The following is a 12,081-nucleotide window of genomic DNA, read 5'->3' as shown; positions in this document are numbered from 1 at the left end:
AACCAGAGACACACCCATGGACTGATTCTCACATACAGGAAGATAGTGGGTGATGCCTACCCCTGGTTAGTCCAGCAGTTTGCTTAGGAATGGTCACAGGACACCATAAAAGAATTCTGACAAACCCCACCTCTCAATATGGGTGGAAGTGGGCTGAAAGATATAGGCAAGGCACTGAGGTCAATAGAAAAGGTGTGGCTATACTTTAGGACAAAGGGTAGAAAGACTGCATGGCCTTAATAGGAAAAAATAAGTTATTGCAAATAGGTCAAGTAAAATGTCCACAGGACATGGTTGCACAACTGCCCTATCAATACTAGTTACTGCTCCTCTCTCTGTATTTGACCCAGCATCACCTGGAAGGAAAACCCCTTTATCTAGCTGACCTAGGATATCATGGCAGCAGGGAATCTGACTGACTACTGGATCTGCCAGCTGATGCCTCACTCCCTCATTCCTTTTTGCCAAGCCCAGATTGACTCTCAAGAAGCTGATATTCCCTCCCTCTCATGTGAACCAACATCAGGAAGTCCTTCATTTATGCACTGCAACAAAGCTAACGGCACAGCTGTTGGCTGTGCACTCTTCTTTTCCATACCCTGGGCAACGTGTCAGAATGCAACAACTTCCCATGTAATGGAAATGGCAAATATTTCAGCATCTTTCCAATTTAGTCACCAAAAAACTCATGACATACAATCTGTCAGCCACCTTGGCTAAGCAGAAATCATTAGACTCGCTAGCCAAAGTACTGTTTAATAATCACATCGCCTTAGACTTCCTAGCCCAACAAGGAGACGTGCTATTGTTAACACCTCCAACACCTCCAGCTAAACGTGGTTAATGTCTCAGGGCAGGTGGAAGGGGTGACTAAAATCCACCAGCAAGCCCACGGCCTGCAAAGTGTACAGATTCTCTGAGGGATCTCTTCAGCTGTCTCCCAGGGGTGGAGGGAGCGTGGGTGCAAGCACTACCTCAGACAAGCCTGAGCTCCCTGCCTGGAGTGGTGCTATGCAGAGGTGAAGCCCTCCTAATGGGCTGCAGCCACTGGAATTCCCAAAACTTTACTGCTAACATTGTTGAGAGCCACAGGCCAAAAGTCCGACCCATCTCCACTTTCACGTCCCAGGTGGAGGTGGGTTTATATTCTAGGAGATGATGCCAAAAAGGAGGCTAGACCTGGTCGAGAGGCTGACCGGTGGACTCCTGGGGAAGTCACTGACTCTCAGCAGCCATCCCTCAGCCCTCGCTTACCCCACGCCTCCTCTTCTACTATGTGAGGATGTCTCAGTCTGTTTCCATTCTTACAGCCCCAGGGGAGATGTTGAGCCTGATGAAACTGGAAACTTAGTCCTAGGTGCTCATCAGGGCAGGAATTCTCAACCGCAGGGCCTTCCCCCCTGGGGTGGATAAATACTCAGTCCTCACCAGCACACATTTCCCTCTATCCTCCAGCGTGCAGTGGGGCGAGCTGAGCTGCCATCTGCCAACCCTGACCCGAGCAGTTGGCCTCCCTGGAGACCAGCCAAGCAGGGATCTCGTCCCCTGCTCTTTGGGCCCTCTGTGCTGTTTAGGTAATAAAGTGGTCGCTTGCAGCACATTTCTGCTGTGCTCCCACAGCACACCGACGGGCAACCTGCTCCACGTTGGGGTCTCCTCAGGCAGCCTCTCGGCCTCCACCCTCCCCCTGCCAGCAATACCCACGTGGGGGATTTCAGCACTTCCAACTCCTGACTTGGTCTCCCTGAGTCAGCTCCTCTCCGCCCCGACCCACTTGACCCACCTGGCCATGCAGTGTGTTCTCGGGGCTTGGCTTCTCCTTGTGGTGCTTGGCGTCCATGCAGACGTTGAGAAGCCCGGTCCTGTCCCGCGTCGTCCTGGGCTGGGCGCCCCACACTGGGAGCGCTGACACCAGAAGGAGCAGCAGCCGCGTTGTCATCAGTGAGGCCATGTCTGTCCCTGAGGGAAGAGCTGGGGTCAGAGGCACCAAGGAAGAAGGGAGGCTGCCAGGTGTGGGAACAGCCCCAGGTGGTGGAGCCTGCACTGGGCAGCCTGGGGCAGGTCCCGCCCCATCCAGGCCCAGAGAGGGGGAGGAGCACAGCCTGCTCCTTCCTTCTGGTGGGAGGCTCCTTGAGGTTAGATGAGGGGTCAGGAGAGTTCGCAGGGGGCTCCCTGCCCTCTCCCCTGGGCTCTTCCCCACAGTGTGGGGGTGGGTAATGCCCCGTCGGTGGAACCTGTGCACCCCCCCCCCCCAGGAGAAGAGGCTCAGCCTGCAGTCCAGTGCCCTGGCGTGGAGGGAGAAGTTCTCTTCTTGCTGAGACAGCCCCGTCCTGAGCCTCACTCCCTTCCCCAGATGGTCTTCAGGAGTGAACGATGCAAGTAAGGGATGGGTTTTGGGAAAAGACAGAAACACCAAGGAGGTTGCTATAGGTCCACATCCCTTACCTCAAATCCTTGGAGTCAAATGTTTTAGAGTTAAATTATTTTTAATACTTTTATAAAGGCAGTATTTTAAAAAGGGCATATGATTTACATGCACCCAATAATTGAGCACACATTCTGGGTGAAATATTCAAACTAGTGGCAAAAATCACCCAGGAAACAATTTAAATACAGTCAATCAGCTATCCCCAACTCCCCATTCTTACACCCTCTAACTTCCTCATTGTTAAGCAACTGCTTATATTAACCATGTTAGGTCGTATTCTTCAATAACCAATGAAAATTTTCTCTGGATTTTGCGCCCTTGTTCTCTGTATAAGAGCCTATTGCTGGGGAGTGGGTGTGGCTCAAGCAGTTGCTTGAGCACCTGCTTTCCACATGGAAAGTATTGGGTCTCTCACTCCTGGTACCTCCTAGGAAAAACCAAACAACAAACAAATGAAAAACCAATGCAGGGGTGCCAATGTGGCTCAGTGGTTGAGTGCCATCTTCACATATACGATGTCCTGGGTTCAATCCACCCCCCCCCCCCATACCTCATAAAGAAAAGCCTATTGTTCTCTTCATGCTGTGGAGGAACTCCTCTGGAACACCTACCAATTGAAATTTCTCCAATCCATGAATTGTTTCAGTAAGGTTGGCTGTGATATAATCATATTTTTCTCATTTTAAAAAAAGATTTATTTATTTATTTATCCACACCCACCCCCTCCCTTCCCTGCTCTCTGCTCTCTGTGTCCATTCACTGTGCATTCTTCTGTGTCTGTTTGTCTTCTCTTTAGGCAGCACCAGGAACTAATCCTGGGACCTTCCAGAGTGGAAGAGATGTACATAATCTCTTGCACTACCTCAGCTCCCTGGTCTACTGTGTCTCTTATTGTCTCTCCTCTGTGTGTTTTTTGTTGTGTCATCTTGCTGCGTCAGCTCTCTGCTTGGGCCAGCTTGCTATGCAGCCCAGCACTCCTGTGTGGGCCAGCTCTCCACATGGGCCAGCTTGCTATGCAGCCCAGCACTCCTGTGTGGGCCAGCTCTCCACATGGGCCAGCTTGCTATGCAGCCCAGCACTCCTGTGTGGGCCAGCTCTCCACATGGGCCAGCTTTCCTCGCGGGCCAGCTTGCCTTCACCAGGAGGCCTGGGAATCAAACCCTGGTTCTCCCATATGGTAGATGGGAGCCCAATTGCTTGAGCCACATCCACTTCCTCTCATTTTTTTTAAGTGAAAAGAATTCCTTCATAGTAACATCTCCACAATAGGGTACACACAGAGGGTAATTAAAATGCACAATTATGCCATGACTTTTTTTTCTTTGGTGGCTTCAATGAGATGGGCCCATGATGGAAATTGGAGTCGCATCCTGCAAGATGGGCCGACAGTTCTCCCTAAAGCACCACTTCTTGGCAGCATAACAGGGCAAGTGCAATTAACACATATTATCAAAGAATATAGGTCATGAAGATGGCAAATGCAACTTTACCCAAGAGCCTTAAAATGTTTCCCAAAACTAATAAATCCAAAATCCTACTTAGGCTAAGACAAGCCAGTTGCTGAGGAAAAAAATTTTGCTCAAGTTTTTATTTAATACCTGTGTTAAAAATCCTGATCAGAAATGAAAAGCCTTTGGTTCCAGAGCATCCCAGCCTCATTTTGTCTATAGGGACGCCCGGCAGGGACTCCGTGGCCTGGGGCCTGGCACCAGGCACAGAGGCTCCCGGCAGCCGACCCACAGCCCCTGGGCCCCTCCCACGGAGCAGACCTTCTCGAGGCTGTGAGGCCACCCAAATCCTTTGACTTGTGGGAGAGGACCTGTCTCTCACACCACTGGTGACCTGGTGACCTCCTCAAATGCTTGGGATTCATTTCCCACACCTCCTCTCAGTCTCCCTGCCACTAACCCGTTCTCCACACAAGAGTCCTGAAAGCTCGTGCACTTTCCCTGTTCAAAAGCTTGCTCTGCCTCCAGTGCCCCCATCATCCTCCAGGCCCTAGGTGGCTGCAGGGCCTGAGTTAACTACCGTGGGCTCAAATGAGCCTGGAATGGAATTCCCACCCAGCTTTCCTCTCTGCCCCTGGCCCACCCTTCCAAAAGCCTTTATTCTGTACCTTACCTACTCCCATTTTATTTTATTTTTTTAAGATTTATTTTTTATTTATTTCTCTTCCCTTCCTGCCCAACCCCCCCCCCCAAGTTTTCTGCTCTCTGTGTTCTGTGACAGCTTGTATTCTTGTCAGTAGCACCCGAAATCTGTGTCTCTTTTTGTTGCATCATCTTCCTGTGTCAGCTCTCCATGTGTATGGTGCCATTCCTGGGCAGGCTGAACTTTCTTTCGCGCTGGGCAGCTCTCCTTATAGGGCACGTTCCTTGCACGTGGGGCTCCCCTACACAGGGGGACACCCCTGCGTGGCAGGGCACTCTTTGCACACATCAGCACTATGTGTGTGCCAGCCCACCACATGGGCCAGGAGGCCCTGGGTTTGAACCTTGGACCCTCCCATGTGGTAAGTGGATGCTCTACCGTTGGGCCAAATCCACTTCCCCATTTTAAGTCCTTCTCTTACAGGCTAACTCCTTCACTTCAGTACTCGATTATCCCTCCACGGGTCCATTCACTCACTCTCTAAGGAGAGCTAAGGCAACCAAGGCCCTCAGGGTGGGCCTGTCAGGGATTGCAGCTCTCTGGCTTCCTTCTGCTAGACCTTGGTGGGGAGGGGGGAAATGCTCAAATACCTTGCCTCTTAGTTTCCGCATCTGAAGAGTAAATGTAGAGAAAGACCAACCATCTGTGGAATCAGTGGGGCAGTGATTGAAAGACGTGCCCAAAGTCACATACAGAGCAGAGACCACCTACGCCTGACTCTGGGCCCTCAAGTCCAGAGCTCCTGCAGCTTCGCCCTCACCCTGCTGTGCCAAGGCTACCCCGGGGCAGCTGACAAGCATGCTCAGGCAGGGTCTGAGGAGGCCCTTCCCCTGCCTCTAGTCTGGCTGTGTCTGGTTTCTGGGGCCAGAGGTTCTTTCCCTCTTCTTGTGACCTAGATCACTCTGCAAGTGCCACCCCATCTTCCTAAACTCAGCTTCAGAGCTTGGTGCAACTGTGACCAGCCCCTCCCCACCTCAGGGTCCTGCACAGGAAGAGCTGAGAACTCTGTGCTGACTGAAAAGCAAGAGCCCTGCCACGGGCACTAACCTGTGGTTTGACCTTGGGCACGCCCTGCTCCCGGTCTGGGCCTCAGTTTGCCCTTCTGGATACTCTGGGGTTTAGGCACAGAGGAGCCTCCCAGCTCAGCCAGGGCTTTAGCACATGCCCCAGGTGTGACTCCTCTGATGCAGGGGCGGGCAGCGGCTTACCTGGGAGAGGAGGAGGCTCTGTGTGTGGCTCAGGCTTCTACTCTGCATTCCCCTCCAGTATTCCAGGGGAGGACTGCAGTTTAGTGGATTCGCAGGCAGGCAGCGGGTCAAGCAGTAGGAATGGAGCCTGGTTGGAGCCTGGGATCAGGTGAAGGCCACTCAGCTGTCAGTTATTGCACCTGGGCACCAGCCAGGCCTCCATGGGAGGCGGATTACTAGTGCAGGACTAAGGCCAGTCCCGAGCCCCACTTACTGCATTTTCTGCCAAAGGCTCAGCTCTGATAAAATCTTGCAGCCTGGACTGGTGGGATCCTTTGAGATAATGCAGTCCACTTTCAGCTGCCCTCTCTGGTTTATCAGATGAGAATGAGGCCCAGAGAAACAGGGCAGATTTCCAATTCCCAGCCAGATGCAGAGCAAAAGGAGTTCCCAAGTCCACAAGCTCAAGAGCCACCAATGCTTCCAGTCCCTCCAGCCCCAGGTGTCCCCACCTCCAGCAGGAAAGTCATCAACTTTCCCAATCCTTTGTCCAGAGTCCTGGTTGTCCGAAGGCCTCACCCCTGGCCTGCCAGGCCCCCTCTCACTACCCAGGACAGGGGATCCTTTCTGCTGCCTCTGGCCAGAGTCTGGGCTAATTCATTCTTCCACCCAGGCTCTCCCCGTGCCAAGAGCAGAAGCCCGTAGACGAGGGTGAAGCTGCTGGTGGGAAAGGGGGAAGGAGCAGCTTTTGGGGGGATGAAATGGAGCTCCGTTTTGTTGAGGAGCCTGTGTGAGCCCTGGGGGTGGGGGGGGAGATGGTTGCGGGGATTCAAGTTTAGGGGAAGAGTCCATTGGGCGCCAGTGTGGGAGCTGTCAGCAGATGTGTGGACGGCAGGGGAAGCGCGGGCAGGGAGGGGGTCCAATGCCCTGGGGAACGCGACAGGCCTGGGCCCATGGGACCCTTGATGGTGAGGTGGGGTGGGCGTGGGGAGACCAGGAGCCAGAAGAGACAGTTGGGTCACTGGGGGGACGTCAGCCTGGCAGCAAAACTAATGGGCCTGCAAAGAGACCCCACCTTGTGCCCAGCTTCCCTTCTCTGCACTGAGACTTACTTGAATCCTGGGACAACCTGGGCCAAATCCCCTGGTGATCCCAGCTGGGGGCCTTCCCATCTCCCTCCTCTTTATAATCCCAACTCAGCTGGCTGCTTGGAGGGAGATAGGCTAAGTGGCCAAGAATGTGTGAAGGGCAGGAACTTCCCCAGCTGGGACCCGCCCCTGCTCCTCCCCTCCCCACCCCCAGCCCCTGGGGGCTGGTCATTAACTGGACATTATGGCCCCTCCACTGTGGGTGAGCCAGGACCGCAGACCTAGAAGGCTTCAGAAGGATTGACCAGTGAATGGGAGCTCAACATTTGACCCTCAGGTGGGGCTAGTCCAAGCCCTTCTTTAGGTCTTTCAATTGGAATGAAAAATCACTGGGGCATGCCCCTTCCCACCTACTCATCCCCAAATTATTTACAAGACACAAGACCCGCATGCATCTGTCCATCAGAATACATTTTCAGGAGAATCCCAGGGTCCCTTGTTGGATCAGGAAGCAATGACCAGGGCATGGGCTGAATCTGCTGCGAGGCCCCCTCACCTGAGAGACCTGAGCTGAGCTGAGCCTCGGTCCCCCAGGTTGGGTGCAGGGCAAGGCCGAAGGCTGGGCTGTGCCGTCCAGATGTCCAGGTGCCAGCAGTGGGAGCCAGCTCAGCCCAGGAGCGGGGGTGGCATCGGGGCCAGGCTGGGCGGGAGAGGTCGGGTCCCGGGGAGCACAGCCCCAGCTCCACTGCCGCCACATTTATGTTTGCGGCGCAGAACCTGGCCACCTCCTTGGCTGGGCTGTCCTGGGCGGGGGGAACCACATCTGGATGCAGCGGCCGCTCCCTCGGCTGTAGTCGCTGACCTTGAGGAATGATTCCTCGCACAGGGTGGCAGGTGTGTGGAAGCAGGACTCATAGTGTGGCCCTGGCTGAGCACTCGTTAATCCACAGGACCCTTCGCTTCTGGGCCAGCCCTCATCTCTTCCAACCCCTCCCCGTACTCCCATCGACCTCCCCCACTCACCTGAGGTGCAGTTCCAGCCCTGGTGCCAGCTGCTCTTGCAGGTGTAGGAGGAGCGGTGGTCCTCCCACCTGTGCTGACTGTCTTCTTTGCACAGGGGCACATTCAGGAGCCACTCTTGGCACCAGCTCTGGTCCTCCGGGGAGGGAGGTGGAAAGGAAGGGCTCCCCTCAGCCAGGGATGTTGGCAGCTTCAGCCTTGAAGGGACCCAGAGTTGGGGAGGGGGAGGTTGGAGATAGTGCCTCTTCTACCTTCAGACCAAAAGCCCCGGGACCAAGCCCTCATTGCAAGTGGTTGGCAGGCTCTACCTCTGCCCTGTTGCACGTTTGTGGGGATGGCACTCAAACCTGCTGAATCCAGGGCCCAGTGTGGGTGAGCACTTGTAGAGACAGGTGTCTTGGAGGAAGTGGCACTTGCCGGCGGGCTCCATCTTGCCACAGTGGTTCCACCTGAATTTGTGGAGGCTGCCTTGGGCAACTCCTGGCTGGTGTTGACCAAGCAGCAGGCGTTCTTCCGGCAGGGACTGCACTGGGGCTGGGCAGGGGAGCTGGAGGGTAAGACACAGGACGAAGTCCCTTCCCTACCCCAGCCTTCTCCTCCCTGTAGTTTTGGCTCCCCAGCCCCCTGGGTCATCCAGAGAAACATTTGCCAGGGAGGACCCCTCTATACCAGGCTCTTGAGGAGCCCCTATCGGGAGGAGTATTGGCTTTTAATAGAGAGTAAACAGAGGGGCTGTGGGAAACGAGGGGAGCCATTATTATAATTATACATCTCTTAGCAGTTTATGAAGTTAATTTTATGTTTTTTAGTTATTTATGTTATTCATTTTGCATCTGGCCAATATGTAGTGAGTGCTTATTTTATATGTCAGGTACTGTGCTAGGGCCTGGGAATATTGCAGTGACCAAAACAGATAAAAATCTCAGTCTAGACGGAGCTCATGGTTTTAGTCATGGGTGGAATGGAGATGATAATTTTAGGCACAGAAAACAGCAGGTGCAAAGGTCCTGGAATTTTTGTACTTTATCTTCTTTAAAAAAAAAAAAAAAGAACAGTAAAAAATCACCGTTGTCCCAATTTACAGCATTTAAGTAAACTGTATCCCTGATAAAGGGTGGGATTAAGATTTTAACTCAGGACAGGAAGGAAAGAAAGCTGGCTCCAGCTTGTGGTGGGAGGTGAAGGCCAAAGGGTCTTGGCTGCTTCTCCCAGGGCCTGGCACACCAGGTTAGGGGACTCCAGATGCCTCCTGAAAGCAGAGGGAAACAAAGGAGCTTTAGCCTGCACGTGGGCATATGCATGGACCTGACTAAATACGGGGAGGTTACCCCAGAAAGGTAAATTCAAGGCAAGTAAGACAGGTGGAAGTGGTGGAAGTTTCTGTTTAGAAATCATTCTGGGCTGCGACCCGGAAGAGCCAATGTGTGGGGTGATCATGAGCCAACTGCTTCAACTGTTTGAGAAAAACTCTAGCTTCCAGGGTCAAGGGAGATGTGGCAGATCTGGGCACCCAGGAGAACTGTAAGGAAAACCCCCTGGGAAGCAGCAGCACGTACCTACCCCTCTCTGACAACCTGGCCCATTCCCACTGCTGGCCGGCACAGAACATGCTCCTGTGCAGGCTCTTCCTTGGATCCCCAATTCTGGATCATCCTGCAAGACCCCATCTGTGTCGTCCCTGACCTGCAAGCCGGATCACTGGTTGCTGCCTCCAAAAGAGCCAACTGGTAGACTGAAAAGCACCAACCCACTCCCTGGACGATGATAGGGGCTTAACGCAAGTGGCCCGTGTCACTCAGAATTATAATCATCTATCTCCCTCTTGGCTTAGAGGAAGTTCTCTAGAAGTATTTCAAAAGCAGACAAAATGTTGGAATTGACTCAGAAGTCACGGTGCTGCTTGGGCTGCCCTCTCTTCACTTGGAGCCCTGGTGCGCGGCCATGCCACCGTCTCTCCCAGGGACCAGCAGCAGCCCTCTGACAATGTGAAACCTCGGAGCCAGAAGGAACGAAACGCCTGTGTCTCATGGGCCTGGAGTTTGAATTCAATTTCCCTTTCCCTGAGCTGCGTTAGCAGCCTTGCCTGCAAAATGGGGACATGCACTTTACTTCCCCTACTCTGTGGGTAGCCGCATCCTTGGCCCTGGCCACACCGGCTTCCTGCCCCTGCTGGAGCTCCCGCTCTCCAGGCCTGTGCACATGCTGCCCACTGCCAGGCTGCCCTGTCCTGCTCTGTCTTCCTAGAAAATTCTTACTCGTCCTCCAAAGGCCAGGCCCATGTCCCCGTTACTGGGAAGCCATTGCAGTGACGCTTCACCACCTGATGGGATGCAGGACCCACCTCCCGGTCTACGTTGCCTTTCATCTCCTTGCGCTGGCACATAATTAACATTTGGCAACGTACCCCAGACCCTCTCCCAGCTCCTGCTAATAACAGGCCTTTCAATTCCCACATGTGCCTGTGCCCACTCGGGGCCTCAGTTGGAAGAAGAGAATGCCACCCACCTGCCACGCCGACCCTGTGGACACACTCACTGACATGGCATACGGAAAGCACGTGGCTCATAGTGGGTGCTAGACAAATGGCCCCCCCATTATTGCAGATTTGGTGGCCTCCTGGTCAGAAGGCCCCTCACCCATCCCCTGCCTCCACCTCCCCCCACAGCTGAGCCCTAACTTCTTCTCTGTCAGGGTCAACCTCTTTCTCCCACCCAGACCCCACTCCCTGCCTCCTGGTCATGCAGATTGTCCTCAGGGCCCGGCTTTGGCTTGTGGTACTTGGCATCCGTGCAGATGTTGAGCAGGTCTGTCCTGGCCCGAGGAATCCTGGGCTGGGCACCCCATGCAGTGACCACCAAAGCCAAACGCAACATCGTGCCATCTGCCAGGACGTGTCCACCTGTCCCTGTGGGGGTGCCACAGTCAGAGGAGAGCAAGGCCTGTGGAGAGGCCTTGAATTTTGCTCAGGTCTCCTGGCCTCCTCCCAAGTCCAGATCTTCTGCCCTCCCCACTCTGTATTTTCACTGATGTTAAGAGAGATGAGCACAGGGCAGCTGAGTCAGAGCATAGGGGAGGACAGAAATGAGAGCAGGAAAAAACAAGATGCAAATGATTTATCTGATTTGATGCCATTTATGTACATTTCAATAACAAGGATAGCACAAAACAATGTTACATATCAGTTATGGATACTGTACTTGTGTTTGAGAAGTATAAACAGATTCCTGGTGTACTTCGGAGAAATTCTATGCATTTATGACATAGATCCCATCTTTGTACACAAATGGTAGCATACTGTTCTACAGTTTGCTATTTTAGGTAATTTCATGATACATCTGTTTTTTGTCATTGCTGTTGTTGTTTTAACTTTTTTTTAAATTGAAGTTAATAGATCACAAAGAATACATCTGTTTTTTGTTTCTTTGTTGAGGTAATGGAGGCTAGGGATTGAACCTCGTATATGGGAAGCCAGCACTCAACCACTGAGCCACATCGGCTTCCCTGAGTTGGTTTCTTCATTTGTTTTTTTGCTTTTCAAGAGACCCTGGGAACCAAACCCAGGACCTCCCATGTGGGAGGCAGGAGTTCAGCTGCTTGAGCCACATATGCTCCTAATACATCTGTTTTGTTTTCATTTTTGTTTTTGTTTTTTTTTCCTTTTTTTTTTTTAAATGTTACATTAAAAAAATATGAGGTCCCCATATACCCCCTCACTCACCCCACTCTTCCCACATCAACAACCTCTTTCATCATTGTGGCACATTCATTGCATTTGGTGAATTCATTTTGAGCACTGCTGCACCGCATGGATAGTGGTTTACATTGTAGTTTACACTCTCCCCCAGTCCACCCAGTGGGCCATGGCAGGACATACAATGTCCAGCATCTGTCCCTGCAGTAACACCCAGGACAACTCCAAGTCCTGAAAATGCCCCCACATCATATCTCTTATTCCCTCTCCCTACCATCAGCAGCTACCGTGGCCACTTTCTCCACATCAATGCTACAATTTCTTCCATTACTAATCACAATAGTTCCATAGTAGAATATCAGTAAGTCCACTCTAATCCATACTCTATTCCTTCAGTCTGTGGACCCTGGGATGGTGATGTCCACTCCCCCTCTATATCAAGAGAGGGCTTAGATTCCACATGGATGATGGATGTAATTCTCCTGCTTGCAGCTATAGGCACTCTTGGCTCCCTGG

The 12,081-nt window shown here is 52.7% G+C and overlaps 1 pseudogene; it reads right to left on the bottom strand.

Annotated features, from left to right (window-relative positions):
- Nucleotides 1-848: 848 nt before the first annotated feature.
- LOC101426701 (folate receptor alpha-like) lies at nt 849-10,747 on the bottom strand (annotated as a pseudogene).
- Between the last annotated feature and the right edge of the window lie 1,334 nt (nt 10,748-12,081).

This window comes from Dasypus novemcinctus, chromosome 10 (assembly GCF_030445035.2).
Source record: "Dasypus novemcinctus isolate mDasNov1 chromosome 10, mDasNov1.1.hap2, whole genome shotgun sequence".
NCBI classification, from domain to species: domain Eukaryota; kingdom Metazoa; phylum Chordata; class Mammalia; order Cingulata; family Dasypodidae; genus Dasypus; species Dasypus novemcinctus.
The sequence above is the reverse complement of the archived record's forward strand: the minus strand, read 5'-3'. Positions and strand labels throughout refer to the sequence as shown.